The sequence below is a fragment of the Hypanus sabinus genome, chromosome 2 (assembly GCF_030144855.1).
Source record: "Hypanus sabinus isolate sHypSab1 chromosome 2, sHypSab1.hap1, whole genome shotgun sequence".
NCBI classification, from domain to species: Eukaryota; Metazoa; Chordata; class Chondrichthyes; order Myliobatiformes; family Dasyatidae; genus Hypanus; species Hypanus sabinus.
The window spans coordinates 23,982,069-24,004,604 of NC_082707.1; positions in this window are offsets into that span (position 1 = coordinate 23,982,069).

Below are 22,536 nucleotides of genomic sequence, written 5' to 3' on the forward strand. Positions count from 1 at the left end.
AAAAGTGAGACTTGGAAGGTTTCATTAAGGCAGGGATATCAAATCCAATGAAGTTAAGGCTGGTAAATGTAGTTGAGATGCAGGTCAGCTATTAACTGTTGAGAGACCCACTCAAGGGGCAGAATGTCTGTTACTTTTTGGTCTGGTGACAATCTATCAAAGAACACATTTTTTCAGTTTCCGATTCATAACTTGCCATGCTGGGATTTGAACTCCCGACCTCCGGTTTACAACCCTACAACCCCACTACTGCACTGGAGGGCCAAGTAATCCGAAATTTACTAGAGATTGCTGTGGAGCGAGATCTGACTGAACTCTAACTGAACCTCAGAGATCTTTAGCAACCAGGAAATAATCCGGTCTACAGTGCCTCTGCAGTTGTCGGACATGCGCACTACTCCAGGATCCATGCTGGGTATTTTCTCCCCCACATCTCGCAGCATGCAGAGTTATAATTCAGGATAGTGATACCAAAGGGTATGAACCCAGCTAACCTTACGAATGTTTAAACTATAATGAAGCTGTGCCGTGACCTTTACATCCAAATTCTGAGAGGCGTAAATAAAATGCGTCTCAGTAACAGGTCCTGACTTTAAAGAAAATCCCAAAAGCAATGCAGCGCGATCTTCCAATAAACCACCAATAGTTTTATTTTCTCACCTCTTTCGTATTGCAAATTAAAATTGTTTTGGTAATCGCCCAGCCTGAAGCCGTACAAGTTCGTTGCCGATTTCAACCCTGATGCAGTGTTAGCATCTGGCGTTAATCCGGCTCACTTTCGGATTCTGCTCTATTTGTGGAGTTAGAGTGAATGTGTACGGTGGGGAACGCAAAACGGGCAGTAATTTTTAAACTGGCCCTTGATTAACACCGCCCGCTTTCAGTTTTCTCGATACCATCCGTCCAAGGCCATTTTATGCCACTCAATCTACCAATTTGACTTTCTTCTGCGATCGACTATCTTGGCTAAAATAAAGGCAGAGACTGGCTCTGTGGCCAGTAGCCGGCTGCAAACTGGAATTTCAATTTTAATATAAATTTACAAGTGTTAAATTCTACTGAAAAATATCCTTACAGAGTGGAATCCATATACTGCCAAGAATTCATAGTCATTGCACACCACATAATGAAAATGTGCTCAGTTTAGTTGTACCCAAAGCCTATCTTCGCTGGACTTTTTGTTAGTAAACACACCTCCCAGTGTCTGCAGGACTTTATCTCCAACTTTTCAGGGTGATCTCGAACTCTACCCGAAACGTGAACCGTTGCCGTAACTGAAGTGCATTCAACTACCTTTATTGTTTTTTTTAATCAGGGGCTTCTTTTATTCGTTCAGTTACATTTATTAAAATCTTGCGCGGTGTTTCTGAATTCTTCAAAATGGCGGATATAGGTAGGCGGATCGGTGACTAACTCACGAATTCCACCAATTTTTTTCTAATGTCGTGAGGATATGAGTTATTAGCCATCCGGCTACTGGTCAGAGGTATAACCAGAATTATATAGTGACCCGCCGCAAAACTCTTCATTTCAATTGCATTTGGTAGCAGGCAGGCTATTTTTTAAAAAATGCCCTATTTTAAATCATTTTAAGTAAAAAGGCCAATAATTATATGCAAATATGAAGTTTTACATTAATAGATCAACCAATAGCTTACCAAAGTCTGAACATTGTCATCATTATGCAAAAAGTATACACGCTGAACATCTAAAGTTAATTCACTAGACAGTATATCTAATTTCAATGCTACATAAAAGAAAATTTCTCTCACATCATAACCAGATTCGGCACCATACAAAACACTCCACATGGCGCTAATTACATCACAGAAACAAACCATTTGATCTCAGAGCTAAAATACTGTATTCGGGATGGCGAAAATCTGGAATAAAAATAGAAATTCCTGGAAATAGCCGGAGAGGAACGGCTACAATTTCAGACCGATGATTTTTATCATCGTGATCTTTTCAGGGAATTAAGTAGAAACAGTAAAAATCACGAACAGTACAGCACACTGGGCACCGCGAGGCTGCAGTGAGCATGTGTGTGTGTAATACTTTGGACATAAAAGACTGGCAAGTCATAAAGATGAAACTCAGAAAGGGACTTTTGCTTGCTTACAATGGACTTTGTTTGACGTCATGCGTTTTATTATGCAAAATGGGACATGAATTTTGCACCAAACTGCTAATGTCTGTGCTGTGGTAAAATACCATTTCTGACACAGTCCCATTCCAAGTGCATTTTTTTCTCGTCTACATCAGTTTTCCTTCTCTGTTTTAGCAATCTGAAAGAAAAAGTTTTCAGTGAGATTGCGCGCTCTTGTGCATAAAACAATTAAGCATCCTCACTCACCATGGCAACCCTAAACTAGCGCTGTTCCACGGTCAAAGTCAAGTTCTAACTTTTTCTACTTCAAGAACACCGCCCACTGCGCAAACTGACTGAAATTCCTAACAGCTGCCCAATCAATGAATCCCAGAATGATCAGAAACGGTTTCTGTTTTATCTCCCGCACGATCCCACATCTACCCCTAGATCGCGAATTACTTCGCGCGTACCTTATTACATTTCAGACAATAACCTGCAAAGTGTCAAACATTGCAACAGTTGCGAAGATTGTTTTAAAAATAAATTACAAAAGGAGAGAAACTAGTCATAGCGATTTCATAGCGTGTTTTATTTTGGCTAAAATACAATTAGAGGGGAAACCGTGGGATTTACCAGGAGTTACCAGTCGGCAAGGAATAAACTTTTTAATCACTCTCAAATCTGCATTTAAACGTCGCTATCTTAAAGGGGGCAATCAACGCAACAATACCTTGAGCCATATATGAGTTATTGACTTTATATTCTCAAACGGGGAAGTGCAAGCGTTGATTTACCGTGATTAATTTCTTGGGGCGGAGTTTGTAACGGTTGCCAAAATCGCCATCTATTAGAGTTGTCTTTCAGCTGCGTGAAATACATTCTCTCCAGTTCTCTCATTGTAATTGAACTTGCGCGATTGGCTGTGCACATCAAGCAATGATATTGGGCGAGTGGGACAAACAAACAAACCCCTGTTATTTTCCGTCTGCTAATTTGAATAGAATGGACAAAATAAGATTCCAAGTAGTCAACGCCGACCGCCTATCTCATTATGTATTCTAATAACCGAGGTGAGATTTCTATTAATGCATTTCGTTCACAATTCCGGGACAAAACCAAACTCTCTTCTGTAAGCAAAGTTCTTTTGAAATGCCCTCAACTTGTTATGGAGGAAATGTAACACCAATTTGTGTACAGGAGTGGATAATTGTCTATTTTTTTTGGTGTAAATTCTGGGATAAATTTTGACTGGGATTCAGAGAGAGCTCCTGGTCACCACCCAGCTGAGGAGGCCCCAGTTTTAAGGGCACGGGTCCGATAGTCTGCAAGGACAACCATCCCATAAACTTAATTCACAGCATGTGATCTTACTATCCTGTGATTCAGATGAATGTTATTTGCTGTACTACTATTGAACTGTTAACTTGCCTGTCCTGGCATGTGAAGTCAGCTTCAGCTGACTGGGTTGATGAGATCAATAGTGAACTCCGATGGCCAGGAACGTGGTTCTGCAACTCTTTGCAGAAAGCAAAGGGCATGACAAGGCACAGACTAAATCATGGTCATCCATTGCATCCTAGGAAGATCCCAGCTGCAATGACCACTTGAATTGGGACCTCCAAGGCTTAGAGCAAGGGTTCTTGAACTATTTTATCCCATGGACCCCTACCATTAACCAAGGGCTCCGTGGATCCCAGGTTGGGAACCCACAGTTTAGAGAATGGACCTGTTCCAGTGCAATGGCTTTTCCACTTTAAAAACTCTCCCACACAGGTTCCTTTGTGCAGTTTACATCATCTAGAAGAAATGCACAAATCGTTAAAAACAATGGATAACAAACCACTATTGCACCATCAGAACAAGGAAGATATTAGTCATATGACAAAAAATAGGTCCTTTGATCTGCCTCATCCATGACGAGCAAGATGTCTTCCTTAACTCGTCCTATTTGTCTGCATTTGCCCCTTATCCCCCTGATCTCTTCCATCCATGTCTCTGCTCAAAGATCTATTAAAGGTTGCAACTCTACCTATCTCTACCACTTCCTCTGGCTTCTCATTCCATATACCCACCACCCTCTGTATGAAAATCTTGCCAGTCAGATCCCATTTAAACCTATTCTGTCTCACCTTAGATACGTGCCATCTTGTTTGAGACTCCCTGTTCTAGGAATGACCATGACAATCCATGTTATCTGTATCCCTCATAATGTTGTAAATATATTTTAAGGTTACCTCTCAACCTCATTTGCTCCAGGGAAAATAATTCCTGCCTATCCATCCCCTCTGGTCCTGTCAACATCCTTTTGAATCTTTTCTACACCTTCTGTGGATTAATTACATCCTTCCTAGAGCATTGTCTTCTTTACCACATTCAGGAAACTATGTGCTTGTACCCTGATGTCTCAGTACTCCAAGGGCCCCATCATTTACTGTGTACACAGGGTCCTTAGCATTGCCAATCATCTCTCCCATCCAACCAACAATCTCTTAGAACCCCTACCATCAGGCAGGAAGTACCATAACATTGGGACAAGAAGTGTTAGGATGGGCAACAGCTTATTCTGCAAGGCTATTAGATCTCTGAACTCCTTGCCATCACTCAGGTCTCATCATATATAAAGCAGCAGTAGCATTATATCATTTACTTTCTGACTTGTATCGTAAATGCATCTTATTATTTGTTAATTTATTTGTGGTAATATTACTGTTTGTGTTTTGTGTGTGAGTCATATGAACTGTGTGGCGCACCTTGGTCCAGAGGACCATTGTTACATTTAGCGGTATACATGTGTACGGTTGAATGACAGTAAACTGAACTTGAATTAGAAATTGTGCCCTGATTTAACTTCCAAAGAGGCATCACTTCACTCCAGTCCAACTTAAATTCCATCTGTCCATTGCTTTGTCCATTTCCCTGTTGGTCTAGTTCTTGATGTAACCTTGGACGACACTCTTCCCTGTCAACCACAGGGTGTCATCCTTAAACGTACTAATCGTGCAATCTACATCCTCATCTACATCATTAATATATATGGTGAACCACAAGAATGCAGCACATCACTGATAATTTGAAAGAAAATCCTCCACGACCACCCTGAATTCAAATGGCACTGTAGTAAAATTTGTTTACCTAATCTGGAAATTGAAATAGAGCAATTCATTTTGGAGTGCATGAACACAAGAAGATTGTCGAAGTCGAATGCACAAGAACAGGATGGCACAGTAGTGTAGTGGATAGCACAGTGCCTTACTGTTTCAGCGACCCAGGTTCAATTCCTACCACTGTCTATAAGGAGTTTATACATTCTCACCGTGACTGCTTGGGTTTCCATCAGGTGCTCCAGTTTTTTTCCATAGTCCAAAGACAAACAGGTTAGTCGGTTAGTTGGTCACTGTATATTGCACCATGTTTAGGCTAGGGTTAAATTTGGGGTTGCTGGGCGGCGGGACTTGAATTGTAGGTAGGGCCTATACCAATGCTTTATTGCACAGGTGCAATAAAAATGTATTTGAAATTGATTTATTATTATTGTCCAATGTACTGTGATACTGTGAAAAACCTGTTATACAGATTAAGTCATTATACAGTGCATGGAGGTAGAACAAGGTAAAACAATTACAATGCAGAACAAAGCGTAACAACTACACAGTGCAGTCATACAATAGGATGCAAGATCATAATGAGGTAAATTGTGAGGACAAGAATCCATAAGGAGAGCATTTACTAATCTTATAACAGTGGTGTACAACCAGCCTTTGAAACTGGTGGTTTGTTCTTTCAGGCTTTGCATCCTCTGCCCAGTGCAAGGGGGGAGAAGAGGGAATGTCCTTGTTGAGTGAGGACTTTAATTATGCTGGCTGCTTTATTAAGGTAGTAAAAAGTATAGTCGGAATCCATATAAGGGAAGCTAGCCTACCTGATATGTTGGCCTGTGTCTGCAGCTCTTTGTAGTTTTATGCGTTCTTCTGCAGAGCAGTTACCTTACTAAGCTGTGATTCATCTGGACAGGATGCTTTCTAAAGTGCATCAATAAAAATTGGCAAGGGTTGATGGGAGCTTGCCAAATTTTGTTAGCCTCTGAGGAAGTAGAGGTGTTGGTGATCTTTCTTGACCATGGCTTCTACCTGGTTGGACTAGAACAGGCTATCAGTGATAATATTGTTGAAGCTTAACAGGAACATAACATCACATAAAGAACATTCACAGTTAAAACACAAAGGAAACATAAATTACACATTTTTTCAATGAGAAACAACACAATTCTTTCTGCCACCATCCAAGCCACACCCTTGCCATCAAGCAGACACGATGGGCTGAATGGCCTACTTTTGCTCCTTTGTCTTTTGGTCTTGCTACTACCATTGGGCAGGATGTCCTGAGTCCCACTGCACCAGGTTCAAGAACTGTTACACTGTTGCATCGGCTAACGGACTGGTGCAGAGCCAACAACCTCTCTCTGAATGTGAACAAAACAAAAGAGATGGTTGTTGACTTCATGAGGGCACGAGGCGACCTTTCTCTGCTGAACATCAACGGCTCCTTGGTAGAGATCGTTAAGAGCACCAAATTTCTTGGTGTTCACCTGACGGAGAATTTCACTTGGTCCCTCAACACCAGCTCCATAGCAAAGAAAGCCCAGCAGCGTCTCTACTTTCTGTGAAGGCTGAGGAAAGTCCATCTCCCACCCCCTATCCTCATCACATTCTACAGGGGTTGTATTGAGAGCGTCCTGAGCAGCTGCATCACTGCCTGGTTCGGAAATTGCATCTCCGTCTGCAAGACCCTGCAGCGGATAGTGAGGTCAGCTGAGAAGATCATCGGGTTCTCTGTTCCTGCCATTATGGACATTTACACTGCACACTGCATCTGCTAAGCAAACAGCATTATGAAGGACCCCACACACCCCTCATACAAGCTCTTCTCCCTCCTGCCGTCTGGGAAAAGGCACCGAAGCATTCGGGCTCTCACGACCAGACTATGTAACAGTTTCTTCCTCCAAGCTATCAGACTCCTCAATACCCCGAGCATGGACTGACACCTTACTGCTCATTGTCCTGTTTACTATTTATTGTACTGTTTTGTGCACTTTATGCAGTCCTGGGTGGGTCTGTAGTCTAGTGTAGTTTTTTCTCTGTGTCGTTTTTTACATAGTTCAGTCTAGTTTTTGCACTGTGTCATGTAACACCATGGTCCTGAAAAAACATTGTCTCATTTTTACTAAGTACTGTACCAGCAGTTATGGTCAAAATGACAATAAAAAAGTGATTTGGACTTGAATCAGGCTCCTGAACTGGCATAGATACACTGGCATACACCCCACAACTCAGAAATGATTCTGACTTACACACTTACTTTCAAGGACTCTATGCAACTCATGTTCTCAGTATTAATCCTTTTCATTCTTACACAGACTTCTTTTGCGCATTGGTTATTTTGTCAGTCTTTGCTTATGTATAGTTTTTCTTAAATTCTATTGTTTTTTTTTCATTTTTCATGTAACCGCCTGCAAGAAAATGAATCCCAGTGAATCTTACCGGTAACATATAGATACTTTGAGTACAAAGGGATCAACAAGCTCATGGTGTTGTTAAACTGTAGTGATTACAGTTGTGTCAGGTGTTTTAAGAGCCAGAGCAGAAGTACTGTAGGCCACCTGCCCCTCAAAATTCCTTCATTGTTCAATGGGATCATGACTGACCTATACCAGACGTGAACTTCTCAGTCCCAGATTCCAATGCCCTGATGCTTCAAAAATGTATCTGCTTCCACTTGAAATACTAATAGCTTCCACAACTCTCTGGGTTTGAGAACTGCAGACATTCACCACCCTCTGAAAGTAGGAAGAATGACCATAAGAACTCTGTATATATTTTTTTAATGAATCTATCAGATTCTCTAATTCCCTACACAGGAGGAAATCTGTTATATTCTGCTATGTTATGCATGATTTCTGACCCAGGCCACGTGGCCATCTTTTAAGAGGCCTGGAAAACCAATCAATTCAAAGGCAATAAATTCTTGCCTTGTCAGTGACAACCAGATCCTGGCAAATCAATTTAAAGTAAAACCTTCTAAGATTGGCAATGAAGTGTGAATCAAAGGGTCTTCCTACTAATATTGATGGATCGTGACTCATTCAACATCTGCCAACTATAGTTGGAGTATTTACCAATCTATTGTTTGATCACAGTATATTTGTTTCATGTACAACACAAAATGCACTGATCTACACCTCAACAATCATCTCACACTTCAGAAGCTAATGGCTAGGAATCAGAACTGACACTGATAAGGAATTGGTCATGCACTCATATTACCATCTACCTTTGCCCAGGTTTTCCCTTGCCTTCCTGACAGCCTTGTATTTGGATGGATGTGCCTGCCCTAGAGGCTGTGGTAGAACCAAGGACCCTAAGGAAAATCCTGGCAATTTTGGACAATGTTTCTCACCCTCTGCATGCCACCTTGGCTGAACAGAGCACTTTTAGTAACAGACTGCTCCAAAGAGTGCTATATGAAGTCATTCTTACTCTCGGCCATTAGGCTCTATAATGAGTCAACCTATAGCTGAGGAAGGGATGACCCCCTCTTCCGTCAAAAAGAAACCATAAAACTTACAGAGGGAAAAAAACGCTGAAAGTAAGGAATTAAGCTTAATCTAAAGAGGAGTTATGAAAATGTTCAAGAAATGATCCCCAAACCTTTTGAAATTTTATATCCAAATTAAGAAGTGAGTAATGAATTTTTTCAAGATCGAAACAGGACAGTCTTTCTTTTAAATTGTACCATGGTGTAGTACACTTTACTTTTCCTGATATGACAAACCTGCCAAGCCTGGAAGTGACAAGGTGTATGGTTGCTGCACTCTTCTATAAGACATAGAAGCAGCATTAGGCCATTCAGCCATCGAGTCTACTCTGCCAATCCATCATGGCTAATTTTTATCCCTCTAAATTGCTTTCTCATGCTTTCTCTCCATAACCTTTGACGCCTTGACTAATTAAGGGACTATCGAGCTAAGGCCTAAATATACCTATTCACTTGGCTCCACATTCTTTCCATTTAGCAATGAATTCCACAGATTCACTACCATCAGGCTGAAGAAATTCTTCCTCATCTCTGTTCTAAAAGGATGTCCTTGTATTATAAGGCTGTGCCCTCTGGTCCTAGACTCACTCATTATCGGAAACATCCTCTCCACTTCCACTCTATCTAGGCCTTTCAATATTAGATACATTTCAATAATATTCCCCTCATTCTTCTAAACTCTAGTGAGCACAGGCCCAGAGCCATTAAATGCTTCTTATACATTAACCCTTTTATTCCCGGGACCATTCTTGTGAGCCTCCTGTGGAACCTCTCCAATGCCAATGCATGCTTTCTTAGATAAAGGGCCTAAGGCTGCTCCCTAAGACTGTACACACTTATTATAAGGCATCTTCAGTCTTGTAATTAAATCATCTTGTAATGAAGACCAGCACACCACTTAATGTATGTACTGCTAAGATTCTATTTACTCATTTATATTTATTGAGGTACAGTGCAGAACTGGCCCTTCTGTCCCTTTAAGCTGCATCACCAAGCAGCCTCGATAAACCCCTAGTCTATTCAGAGGCAATTTCACAATGACCAATTAAACTACGAAATGGTAGCGCCCGGAGGAAAGCCATGCGGCCATACAAACTCCTTCCAGGCAGCAGTAGGAATTGAACCCCATCCAGGGCACTGGTATGGGAAAGCTTTCTGTTAACCACTATGTTAATGGATTTGTCTGAGACAGGGAACATAACAGCACACTGCGAAGCTTTATTGCAGGACTGGATGGTTTAGGGTTAGGGTTAGCACACACCATCTTCAAAAAGTCAGAGTGGAAGGCAGGAGGATGGTGGAGAAAAAGAAGAATATAGTGAGAAGCTCCTCCCTTTGGTTCTCTGCCTCCTTCCCTTTATTGCACGGTTTACTGTCCTAACAGATTCCTTCATATTTGGCCTTTGGTCACTTCCATCTCTTCCCTGCTTCTTCTCATTCCTTTTTCACCTTCCTGCCTCATCTCTCTTTCACTTAGACTCACCCATCACTCATCAGCTTGTACTCCCGCCCCTCCCCATATCTTTTCATTCTGGCTTCTGCCCTCCTCTTTTCCAGATCCTATGAAGGGTTTCGGCCGAAGTGAACACTGTTCATCTCCTATAGGTGCTGTCTGACTGGCTGTGTTCCTCCTGCATCTTGTGCGTGTTGCTCAAGTCACACACTTGCCTCACTTGCAAATATATCTCTGGTGCTTCGTCATTGCTGGGTGGAAATCCTGGAACGCTCTGCCTCATATTGTTGGGGGAGGACCACTGTGAGGACATCAAGGCTTAAACTGGCTAGTTCTGATGAGAGCCAAACTGCTCCGCTGGGTGTTGTGACACTCCATGTGCCTGCTCCTTCCAGTACTGCGACTGCTTACGTTGTCACCCCTCTGGGTAGCAGTGACCCCAGAGAGCACAACCTTTTGCTTGGTGGATGACAGAGTTCAAAAGTGTTCAAAGTCCACTTATTATCAAAGTATGTATAAATTATACAACGTTAAAATTCCATACAGCCAGCCACAAAACAAGAAACCTGAAAGAACCCATTTAACAAAAGACTAACAAACGCCCAATGCACAGAGGGACAAATCAACAAAGCGTGCAAACAATAAAAACAGCAACAACGTTCAAAACTGAAACGAGTCCATAGACAGAAAGCTCAGAGAAGGCTCACAGCCTCAGCCTCAGTTCATCACACAGCGGAGCAAAACTGAGCTTGTAGACACGAAGCCTGGAGTAGCCAGAGTAGGCCATGGCCTCAGCCTCAGTGCCACGTAGAGCAGAGGAAATGTCGCGCAGCGGAAAGCAGAACCAGACGATGCTTATCACGGCCTACACGTCTGTCTGCTATTCATGGTGATTCCTGCATTTTGAAGTGGTGTCATTCAGCTGCAGAAGGACTCATGGGAACATTTCAGGTTTATCTGCATTCATTCCCACTACAGAGCCTCTTCCTTTGCAGTCATTGCACACTGCGCTTTGAACTCACAGTCTGTTCCATCACATCTTGTGTGTCTGATGCACCATCAATAACTCTCGGAGACAGGAGGTGAACGATAGGCTATTATTAGCATCAAAACGAAGCACGGCATCTCGGAGACTGAGGGAAGAGCAGTGCCTCCAATCACCTTTATACAGGGGTCTGTAAAAGGAGCTACAGGAGCAGTCAGCGGGGGGGGGCGTGTCCAGACAGGTATACGTAGTTTACCACATTCACCCCCCCCCCCCCCTTTGTTTTCAAAGAGAGTCCCCATGGGCCGAAGTTTCTTACAAGTATATTTACAGGTTAAGTCTATCAGGTGGTCGAGTCTGTCGCTGCGATCTACGTAGCACCGGTGGTGATTGCACTGGTGATGGTGGTTGCGCTGGTTCCTGCCTGACTTGAGGTGCCAGCCCGTTAGGCGTCAGTAATCCCCCATGCGTGTGCGTGGCGCCCGGTATGGGAGTGTTGTGAGGAGTCTGTGTAGGGCTTGGTGTGCGCGGTGTCTCGTGGGTATGGGGTTCATAGTTACCGTGGAGTGTTTGGGGTAGGGGTCTGCTGCTCCTCCAGGCGCCAGGTCGCGGACGGAGACTGAGTCCTCCCGCCCATCAGGTAAGAGCACGTAGGCATACTGGGGGTTCACATGAAGTAGGTGAACCCTCTCGACCATCGGGGAGTATTTATTGCTCCTCGCATGTTTCTGGAGCAGCACTGGCCCTGGGGACGTCAACCAAACTGGTAGGGTGGTCCCAGTGACAGACTTCCTAGGAAAAGAAAAGAGTCGCTCATGAGGGGTGGCATTGGTGGACGTGTATAACAGAGAGCGGATGGAGTGGAGCGCCTCGGGGAGGACCTCCTGACAGTGAGAGACCAGCAATCCCTTTGACCTGAGGGCTAAGAGTGTGGCCTTCCACACTGTGGCATTCTCCCTCTCCACCTGTCCATTCCCCTGGGGATTATAGCTCATGGTCCTACTAGTAGCAATACCCCTAGCTAGCAGGTACTGGCGCAGCTCGTCACTCATAAAGGAGGACCCTCTATCACTGTGGATATAGCAGGGATATCCAAACAGAGTGAAGAGCTGGTGCAGGGCTTTTATGATGGACGTGGCAGTGGTATTGGGGCAGGGGATGGTAAAGGGGAACCGCGAGTACTCGTCGATTATGTTGAGAAAGTAGACGTTGTGGTCGGTGGAGGGAAGGGGGCTCTTAAAATCGACACTCAGTCACTCAAAGGGGTGGATGGCCTTGATAAGTTGTGCCTTTTCAGGACAGTAGAAGTGCGGTTTGCACTCAGCGCAGACTTGGCAGTCCCTGGTCATCGTCCTGATTTCCTCAAAGGAGTAAGGCAGGTTCCGGGCTTTCATGAAATGGTAAGGTCGGGTGACCCCCGGGTGGCAAAGATCTGCATGGAGGGCGTATACCTGGTCGAGCTGTGCGCTGGCACACGCTCCCCGGGATAGGGCATCAGGGGGCTCATTGAGCCTTCCAGGCCGAAACAGGATGTCATAGTTGTAGGTGGAGTTCTATTCTCCACCTCAAAATTTTATCATTTTTGATTTTGCCCTGCTGTTGGTTGCTGAACATGAGTGCAACTGAGTGCTGGTCGGTCAGCAAGGTGAACCTTTTGCCGGTGAGATAGTGCCTCCAGTGCCTAATAGCTTTCACTATGGCCTGGGCTTCATTCTCCACCGCGGAGTGCCGAATTTCAGGGCCTTGAAGGGTACAAGAATGCTACTGGCCTTCCTGCCTGATTGAGGGTAGCAGCCAGCGCAAAGTCGGAGGCGTCACTCTACTTGGAAGGGAATGGTCTCGTCCACTGCGTATGTCGTTGCTTTGGCAATGTCCCCTTTAATGCGGCTGAAGGCCGCGCGGGCCTTGGCAGAGGGGGAAATGTGGTGGACTTGACCGGGGGCGGGCCTTGTCCGCGTAGTGAGGGACCCATTGGGCCTAATAGGAAAAGAAGCCCAGGCACCATTTGAGGGCTCTGAGGATGGTGGGAAGAGGGAGTTCCAACAGCATACGATCAGGGTCAGGGCCAATGACCCCGTTCTCCATGACATACCCAAGGATAGCAAGTCAGGTGGTTCCAAACACACACTTGTCCCTGCTATAGGTAAGGTTAAAAGCTTTGACCGCTTGGAAAAATCATTGGAGGTTGGTGTCGTGATCCTGCCAGTTGTGACCACAGATGGTGATGTTATCCAGATATGGGAACGTGGTCTTCAGTTGGCACTGGTCCACCATCCGGTCCATTTCCCTCTGGAAGACAGAGACACCATTCGTGACACCGATGGGGACGCACTGGAAGTGATAGAGCCTGCTGCCCGCCTCGAAGGCAGTGTAGGGGCGATCCTCCAGGCGGATGGGGAGCTGATGGTAAGCAGATTTCAGGTCTATGGTCAAGTACACCTTGTACTGAGCTATCTGGTTGACCATATCCGTGATGCGGGGTAAGGTGTATGCGTCAAGCTGCGTGAACCTATTGATGGTCTGGCTATAGTCCACGACCATCCTATTTTTCTGCCCGGTCCGAACAATGACCACATGGGCCCTCCAAGGACTTGTGCTTGGCTTAATGATCCCCTCCCTGAGCAGCCACTGCACCTCTGACTGAATGAAGACCCTGTCCCCCGCGCTGTACCTCCTGCTTTTAGTTGCCACAGGTTTACAGTCGGGGGTCAGGTTGCCGAACAGCGGTGGGGGAGGGATCTTGAGGGTGGAAAGGCTGCAAGTGGTGTCAGTGGCGCAGCTATCGGCATGGTGCTGGGTGGGATGTGTGGGTCGGTGTGAGTGTGTGGTCAGTAGCAGGGTATATGACGAAGTCCCACAAAACTGAGGATTCCTGACAGTGAGTGGTGGGTGGGGCCCGTCACACTACATAGTCACACTTTTCAGGTGGCTCTGGAAGTCGAGCCCCAATAGCACAGGGGCACACAGTTGAGGCATGACCAATAACGCAAAGTCCCGATATTCTGTCCCATGCACCACCAATGTCGCTACACAATCCCCCCGGATGTCTGTGGAATGCGATCCAGAAGCCATGGTGACCCTGTGGCTTACCTGCTGTGTCACGAGTCCGCAGCATTGCACTGTGTCCAGGTGAATAAAACTCTCAGTGCTACCCGTGTCAAACAGGCAGCTAGTCCTGTACCCCTCCACCAGGATGTCCATCATTGACCTTGCGAGCTGGTGTGGGGCGCTTTGGTTGAGGGTCACGGAGGCCAGAGTTGAATCGCCGCCTTGGTGCCCGGTAAGCACCAGTGGGTCAGAGGCGGGGCGAGTTGGTGCCAACAAAGATGGCCGCCCCCATGCCTCGCACGCGGCGCTGCTTGACTCCGCTCCTGGTTTGGACTTATAGGCCTTGGCGAAGTGGCCCTTCTTTCCGCAGCTGGAGCAGATAGCTTCCTGGGCCGGGCAGCATTTTTGAGTCCGCAGAAGTAACACTGCGCGGACTTGCGACTGGCAGCAGCCGAGGTCGGTTTGCCAGTGGGTTGCGGGGTCTGCAGTGTCCACGGGGCCGGCGGGAGATCGCGCGGCTGGACAGCGTCAGCATTGTGCAGAGCAGCCTCCAGTGTGTCAGCCAGCTCGATCGCCGAATGTAAGGTAAGATTGGCGTGTTCCAGCAGCTGCTGGCGCACGTACACTGACCTGATCCCCGTAACGAAGGCGTCTCTTACTAGCAGCTCCGCATGCTGTTCCGCCGTCAGTCCCCTGCAGTCTCAGGCCCGCATGAGTGTCTGTAGGGCCCGGACAAACTCAGCACTCGACTCTCTGGCCCACTGCTGCTTTGTTGCTAAGCGTAGTCTGGCATAGACGGTGTTCACCGGCCGCCGGTATTGTCCTTTGAGGGCATCCATCGCAACCTGGTAGTCTGTTTGGTGTCTGATCATGGAGTAGACCCTTGCACTGACTCTGGAGAGGAGAACCCTGCGCTTTGTGGCAGGGTCGGTCACAAGAATCTCCTCCAGATACGATTCGAAGCAAGCTAACCAGAGTTGGAAAGTGTCGCCGGCTTCCTGGGATTGAGGGTTGCAATCCAATCTCTCCATGCTCTCCATGTTTAAAATTGCTGCTAATAAAATTGATGCACCATCAATAACTCTCGGAGATGGGAGGCGAACGATAAGCTTTAATTAACAGCAAAACGAAGCACAGCATCTCGGAGACTGAGGGAGGAGCCGTGGCTCCAATCGCCTTTATACAGGGGCCTGTGGGAGGAGCCACAGGAGCAGTCAGCTGGGGGGGGGGGTGTGTCCAGACAGGTATATGTAGTTCACCACAGTATTCACCTCTGCTCTGTAGCTTGCCCCCATTGCATCTGTAGCCTTTTTCAATGGCAGCCTTTCACCAGCTGCTCTCAATCCTTAGCTTTTGATGAGCCTTCAAGTTCAGGTCAATCTTTCTCAATCTCTCTTTATTGGACAGCCACCTCACTTCAACACAAATATTTCCTTTCTTAGTTAACAGACCAGATCTGCACCTCATACTCCAACAGTGTTCCGATCTAAATAGTGTGTGTGATATCAAATGGTGTGAGTTTGTTATGGTGTGTGTGCGCGCGGCATAAACTCGATTCTCACAGCACCTGTGTGTACGGTGGGTGGGGTTGGTGAGTGGCTGGATCTCCTTTTCCCTTAAACATATACCAGCTTGTTGAGTAAATGTTACACTGTGAATGCCTGGAAGAAAATGATTCTCAGGGTTGTATATGGTGACATATATGTACTTTGAAATAAATTTACTTCGAACTTTGAATGTTTCTGAAATACAAAATCATCTTAAAAGCTACCAATAATTTCAGACTTAATGAGTTGGAGATCTAAAAGAAAATACACCGAAAAAGTTAAAACATTTATAGAATCAATAAATAATATTTTAAAAAATACATAAAATGTATTTTGGACTTTTGCTTCATTTACATCAGCGGCTGTCAAACCCAGATGAGCAAACTCTGCAAAATAAGTGACGTGGATTTGTTGCAAGCTTTCACTCAGTAAGAACTTCATAAGGAGGCTACCATTAGAATTTGAATGGAACACAGTATTGTCGTCTTATTAAAGTAAATAATATCATCTTTTCCCTCGTGATACTCACTTGCAGATGTGCACTTCCAGATACATAAATAGCCAAGTCTAACGCAATGCCCTTGGTTAACCGCAGGAATGGCTGAGTGATGAGAGGCTGGAACTCTGTTTACTTTTCCCATTCCAGAGCACTACAATCAGATGTAAAGTTCCAACAGGTGGTAACTTCATAATAAACAGGCATCACGCCCTGGAATTTCCTGGTTTCAGCAGCTCAAAAACAGACTATTCTGGGCAACCGAATGCCTATTGACAATGCATGATGGATAAATCCAGCATTAAGCAGCAATATAAAGATTGTGGTCTGGGATGAAGTAACAGTGCACACTATGGACCTTCAGAAAGCGTCCTGACAGACCTATCAATTTCTATAAAAATATTAAATATAATAATTCCCTTTTGCCACTGGCCATGATGTACTATATTTGCTATGTAGAAATGCCTTGTGTGGTGCTGGATGTGACCAACACGGTATATTAAATAATAACTCAACATGCATCTCTGGGCGTGTGTGCATTCCCTTGTTCATGCATCATCTCCAACTATCATGATGTCATCAAGCTGCTGAAGACCCAATCTTATTACAAAGTTCTCACAGAGGTCAGACTTGAAGGAAAAAAAAATTTTAACTGGCATTTTCAGGTATTTACATGATGCCAAATAAAATTGGCACATATGTAGTTGATTAAGGAAGAAACAAAAGAAAACATTTTTTGTAAATTGTCTTATGTTTTGCAATAATTTTCTGGGGGAATTGCAATCCATGTGCATAGAGTAATTCTTCCCACTCAGGGAATTTGCTGCGCAGTAACTATAGCCCTGTATTCTGTTAAAACACAAATAGATTTCAGGTAACAAAAGAAGGTATTCCACAGGCAGACACAAGAGATTTTGCAGATGCCAGAAATGTTGCACTACACACTGCTGGAAGAACTCAGCGGGTCAGACTGCATCTATGGAGGGAAATGAACAGTCGACTTCAGGCCAAGATCATTCATCAGAAATGGAAAGGAAACCAGAATAATTTTAATCTGTCTTCTTTTACAGTCCTGATGAAGGATTTTGCCCTATTAGCTGTCAGCTGATGGGTGAGACCAGATGAGGGAGTATTTTAAAGGCAGATTAATTCAGAAATACATTAATAACATATCATTTCAGCTCATTTCCCCTGATTCTTCTGGGAAGACTGCAAAATAGTATGGATGATCAAGGAGAGCTGACTGGCAACCATTTTGACACTGTTACATTAATTCATGAAAACAGGAAAATTCCAGTGTTGCTTTCAGGTGATGATTGGGAATGCTGATAGAAGTACAGCCATTATATTCTGTAATAGGTGATAGGGTTGAAATACATCTCTACCAAAGGAGGTGTAAGGTGCTCGTTCCCTGCACTAGCCTGCATACCGCCTTTGGGTAAGGTGTAGCACCTGTTTAGTCCCGTTCCCACCCCCCCCAAATCAGAGACAGATGAAGCCATCGGAGCAGGTGATACATGGTTGTATGAGCAGCTGGTGCATATCACAAGTTCTGATTTTGTTACGACTGATGCCAGGCGTAATCACTGAAGAGTATTGATAACCACTGGGGTCACCCATCTTGTAAAGGCACTGCCCAGAAGAAGGCAACGGCAAACCACTTCTGAAGAAAATTTGCCAGGAACAGTCACGGTGAAGGATGGAGACAGGTGGAAGCCCGTGATCATTTATGTCACATGACTCAGCTCATAATGATGATGACGATGATATTCTGTAAAATCTGGTCCAAGCTCCCTCCAATTGAAGCATCCTTCCATACTGGTGCATTCCCTCAATAAAGTTTTGATGAGGTTAAGAACTCTCCTTGGGCGGAAGCGGGGTCTCAAGAAATCATTTATTCCACGATGCCAGATTTTGCTTGAAACATTAATAATTCCTTTCCTCCGAAGAGGTTGCCCAACTCACTGAGTTCCTCCAGCAGATAGCTTGTTGCTCCGCATTCCAGCATCTGCTCTCTCTCGTGTGTCCACTTTTATGCCAAGCTACGCAGTTGTGCATTCAATGGCTTTCCTGTAGATTTCCCAGTATTGAACCCTATCTTTCATTGCCTTGGATCTGGGGAAATTTTTTTAGTGAGCTGATTTGATCCTGATATTTTGAAAGCTGGCTCTTGTGGGGAGCTTGTGTGTAGCATTGCTGAGGATGTCGTGACTGAGTTGGGGTGGATTGTGGGCAGTGAGAGTGGGTGGTGCAATGTGCAGCCATGACTCTCAGGACCTTGAGAGATTAACCTTAGTTTGTGCAGTTCTTTGCCTCAAAGAAATTCAGCCAACAGGAACTATTGTAACATCATATTAAACACTGGCAGGGAAGGAACACCTGCTTCCATTTATATAGCCACTTTAATGTGGCTAATATATCACGATTTGCTTCACAGTAACTTTATCAATCAAATGAACAACTCATAGCTACACAGAGAGATGTTCTGAAAGGCAGTAAAGTGCTCACAAGGTTCTGGAATGGATAGGGAGTTTGGGATGGGGTGAGAGAGGTAGATGAGCACCCACAGTAATGATCTAAAGAACTGGTATAACTTAAAGCATTGATTTGTATCGTGCATTTACTTTGTGACATTGAGGAGGTTTGCATGAAGCTCCAAGTCTATTGTTATCAGGCAACCAAACACCTTGGCAACGAAAGTTTAGGAAATATTTTGGAGGGAGAGGGAGTGAAGGACGGGGGGAGGGTAGAGAGAGAAGAGATAACAGTGAGGAAGGGAGAGGCAAGAGAGGGTGAGGGAAAAGGAGGGGGAGAGAGAGAGAAAAAGAGGGATAGAGGGAGGATAGGGAGGGAGAGAAAGATGGAGAGGGCAAAAGAGAGAGGGGGTAAAGAGAGAGCAGTGGGTAGGTTCAAAGAACACACTAATGATAAAGCTCTGTGCATGCAAGGGCTCAGAATGAATAGTAAGCACAAGCAATAACACTTGGTTGTTACAACGGTTGTGGTTTTAAAACAGTTGGAACAGAAGCTAACATTAAGTTCTGGATTATAAATTACTTAAAGTGGGATATTTTAAACACATCTGCATGTCTGATGTGACTTTTATTCCTCAGTAAATTATTTACTGAAGTTTTCAAGTTAAACATCAAAGTTTTCTGGAAAAAACAATGATGATAGTGATAGTGATGTCTCCTGCTGCAGATGATTACATCACATGTTTAGAGAGTGGCTTTTTAAAAGTGCAGCTTTTGTGGTATGTAATTTTACACTGGAGTCAGGCTCTACCTTAATTCTGCTTATAGCTTGATTTGGAAAGTCTCCCAGGACCTTTACCTCAAAGATTCTTCTGATCTTTACTGAGTATGTTATGTGATCAAGAAACGCAGGAACAAAAAAAAAAGTTCATCCACTTCTCACACATAATATTCAATAAGCCAAGGAATTTTCAAGATAAATGTAAACCAGTGTTTTCTGCTTTCTAACCATGGGAATAAACTGTGTATCCACTTTTGAATGTTGTTGCTGTCTGGCAGTGAATTCTGTTGTGAATGCTAGTGAGCACTAGAGGCCTCTCTAGCTTTGTAAAAGCATTCAGGAAGTGCTTAACAAATTCTTAAAGCAAAGCATTAAAGAGTTGGGGTTCTGCCGAAAGGCTGTAGTTAAAGAAATAAACAGCCCAGCTTTCATAGCCCCGAGTGACAATGTGGTAAGTGAAAAACTTGTATTGAATTTACTGAAAATCTCCAAAATGTAGTCTTGTGGAGCGCCACCCTCCCCTCCCCCACCATCTTCCAGAATGAATAGAACAAAGCTCTGCAAACCAATATGGGAATAAAAACTTCTTCGTAACCCATTGATTAAGGAGAAAACAGACCATACGGTGTGCATGAAAGGCAGGCAAGCACACCCCCACCCCCCACCCGCGTTGTCATCACCTGTGTTCAACGCACCCGGCCCTCTGAATGAATAACCCAGCTGAAAGGATGTTCTGTCTCGATTTTCCATGCAAGAGGCAGTATGTCACCATGCTTTCTTCCAGGGAGTCACCAAGTGACTTCTATATCTGTTGTCATGGTGATGTGGTGAAGTGGAGGAAAATGGGGTGACTTTAACATTCAAAATACCAAATCCCAGAGCAGGCCCACAAAACACCAGGCTGTAGTAGAGGCGCCCGGTTTTTTTTTGTTCTGAAAATGTCAATAAAACTCTTTTTAACGGTAGCAGGGACATCTAAATGTCATCTGTCACACTGCTAAGGGGATTTAAGTTTGTTTAGGAACTTGTGTGGGACAAAGGCTGTTATTTGTTCTCTGTAAGCACATAAAAGATGTTGACTATCACCAGGAATGGCACTGTACGATGAGAAAACATTCAGGAAATATCAGCTCAGTTGCAGGTGATGTTAAGAGGTTGTTTAACATTTTGTCTTCACAAATTGGAGGCAGGAATAATTATGTGTTTTTTTTTAAACAGCCCTCTCTATTTTTTCCCTTGTCAGCGAATTGTGTGGATGTGACCTGATGACCCCTTGAAAACTAAAAAGGGGAAGGGGGGCAAAGGAACGGTTGTGACGGAAGTCTCGGCACCTAGAAGTATTATAGGCACACACGGTAGTAACTTGACCAGGTGAAGAAAGAATCAAAGACAGCACATGTCATAAACATTCAAATCTAACAGTTGCCACGTTAACAGCGAGGCAACTGAGAAAACACAGCCAGAGTGAATGGGAGTGGCAGATTAATGAACACGCTGTTATTAATAAGATCAAATCCTGTGCTTTTCTTAATGATGAGCATTTGAGCTGTTGGAAGAGGAAGAATGGGAGTTTTCTATTAACTTGGCATCTCTCCCAGACACCATTCAACCAAATCCTACACACTGAAAATTCCACCCCAGCCAACCGTTATCCATACCGACCGGGGCCGTCAGTATTTCAATCTGAGGAAGCAATTTTTATTGAAAAGTCGAATGAAAAGAGCTTTATTTGGCTGATTATTTTTAGATTGAATCAAACTGGAAGACAGCTAAAGTGAAAGGGTGATATGCTACTGTAAATTGAATCTGTTTACGGGCTCGCACAGTGAAATTTACATTTATATCCATGTCAGTATGTCCTGAGCCGCTTCACACAGAGACAGGAAGCAGTTATTGCTGTTACGCAGGCATCAGTGTTGGTGTTTCTGTTGAACCCTCCATTGCTCAGAAGTCTTTTGGTTAAAACAGATGATCATTTCCCAGAGCAGTAGTGGTAAAAGCTATTATTAAAAGATACTCAGAAATTCAGTACCCATGATCCAACTCAGAAGCTGGAAACTGAACCATGATATGCATCCAGGGTTGGTGTGTGCATAAGATGCTGGGGGGCTCAGCAGGTCAGATAGTATCTATGTCGACATTTCAACCCTTCATGAGGATTCATAAGTTATTGCTAAACAGATCAACGATGCAATTACTTCGGATGGCACGGTGGTAGTTAGCACAAACACATTACAGTGCCGGTGATCTCTGATCGGGGTTCAATTCCCGCTGCTGCCTGTAAGGAGTTTATATGTTCTCCCCGTAACCGCGTGGGTTTCCTCTGGATGCTCGGGTTTCCTCCACATTGTATGGTTAGGGTTAGTGAGTTGTAAGTTGAGGGCATGCTATGTCGATGTTGGAAGTGTGGCAACACTAGCGGTCTGCCCCCAGCACAATCCTTCGATTTGACGCAAATGGCGCATTTCATGGGATGCTTCAATGCTTTGATGTAAGTGTAGCCAAAAAAGCTGATCTTTTTATTTCTGTTTAATCTTTAAATAAATATTCCCTTGGGGTGCTGGAAGGGTTTGTAGTTGCTGGTGGTTTGGAAGGGGCATCCCAGAATGAGAAGGAACAGGTTCCATCTTTAGTTTGAGGATATTGTGGCCAACCAGAGAGCCTGAATGTAACTTTTGCCAAGTCTGGGGAAGAATTTAAAATTTAGTGGCCCAAATTGCTTGTTTCTCTGGTGCTTTTGCCAAGTTATTTTTGGAAGCTGTGATTATATTTTGGTTTCATAGATTCTTGCATTGAATCGTTCCATGGATGTAACGTTTTCCAATATCAAAACTAATTAAGTAGAGTATTTTAATAGCTTTCCCAATATAGATAACATATTCACGTCCCATGAAAAATGGTGCTCCATACAAATTAAATTCTCATTTTTGATTTTGTGTTGGAAAAGATTTGCATCAGAAAACTTGACAGCATCATTCACCTCCACCTTTCCTTCAGTCTATCTACTCTTTTCAACTCCAGATTCTACTATTCTAATGTGGTCCTTGATCTTGCATCACCCTCCTGTAA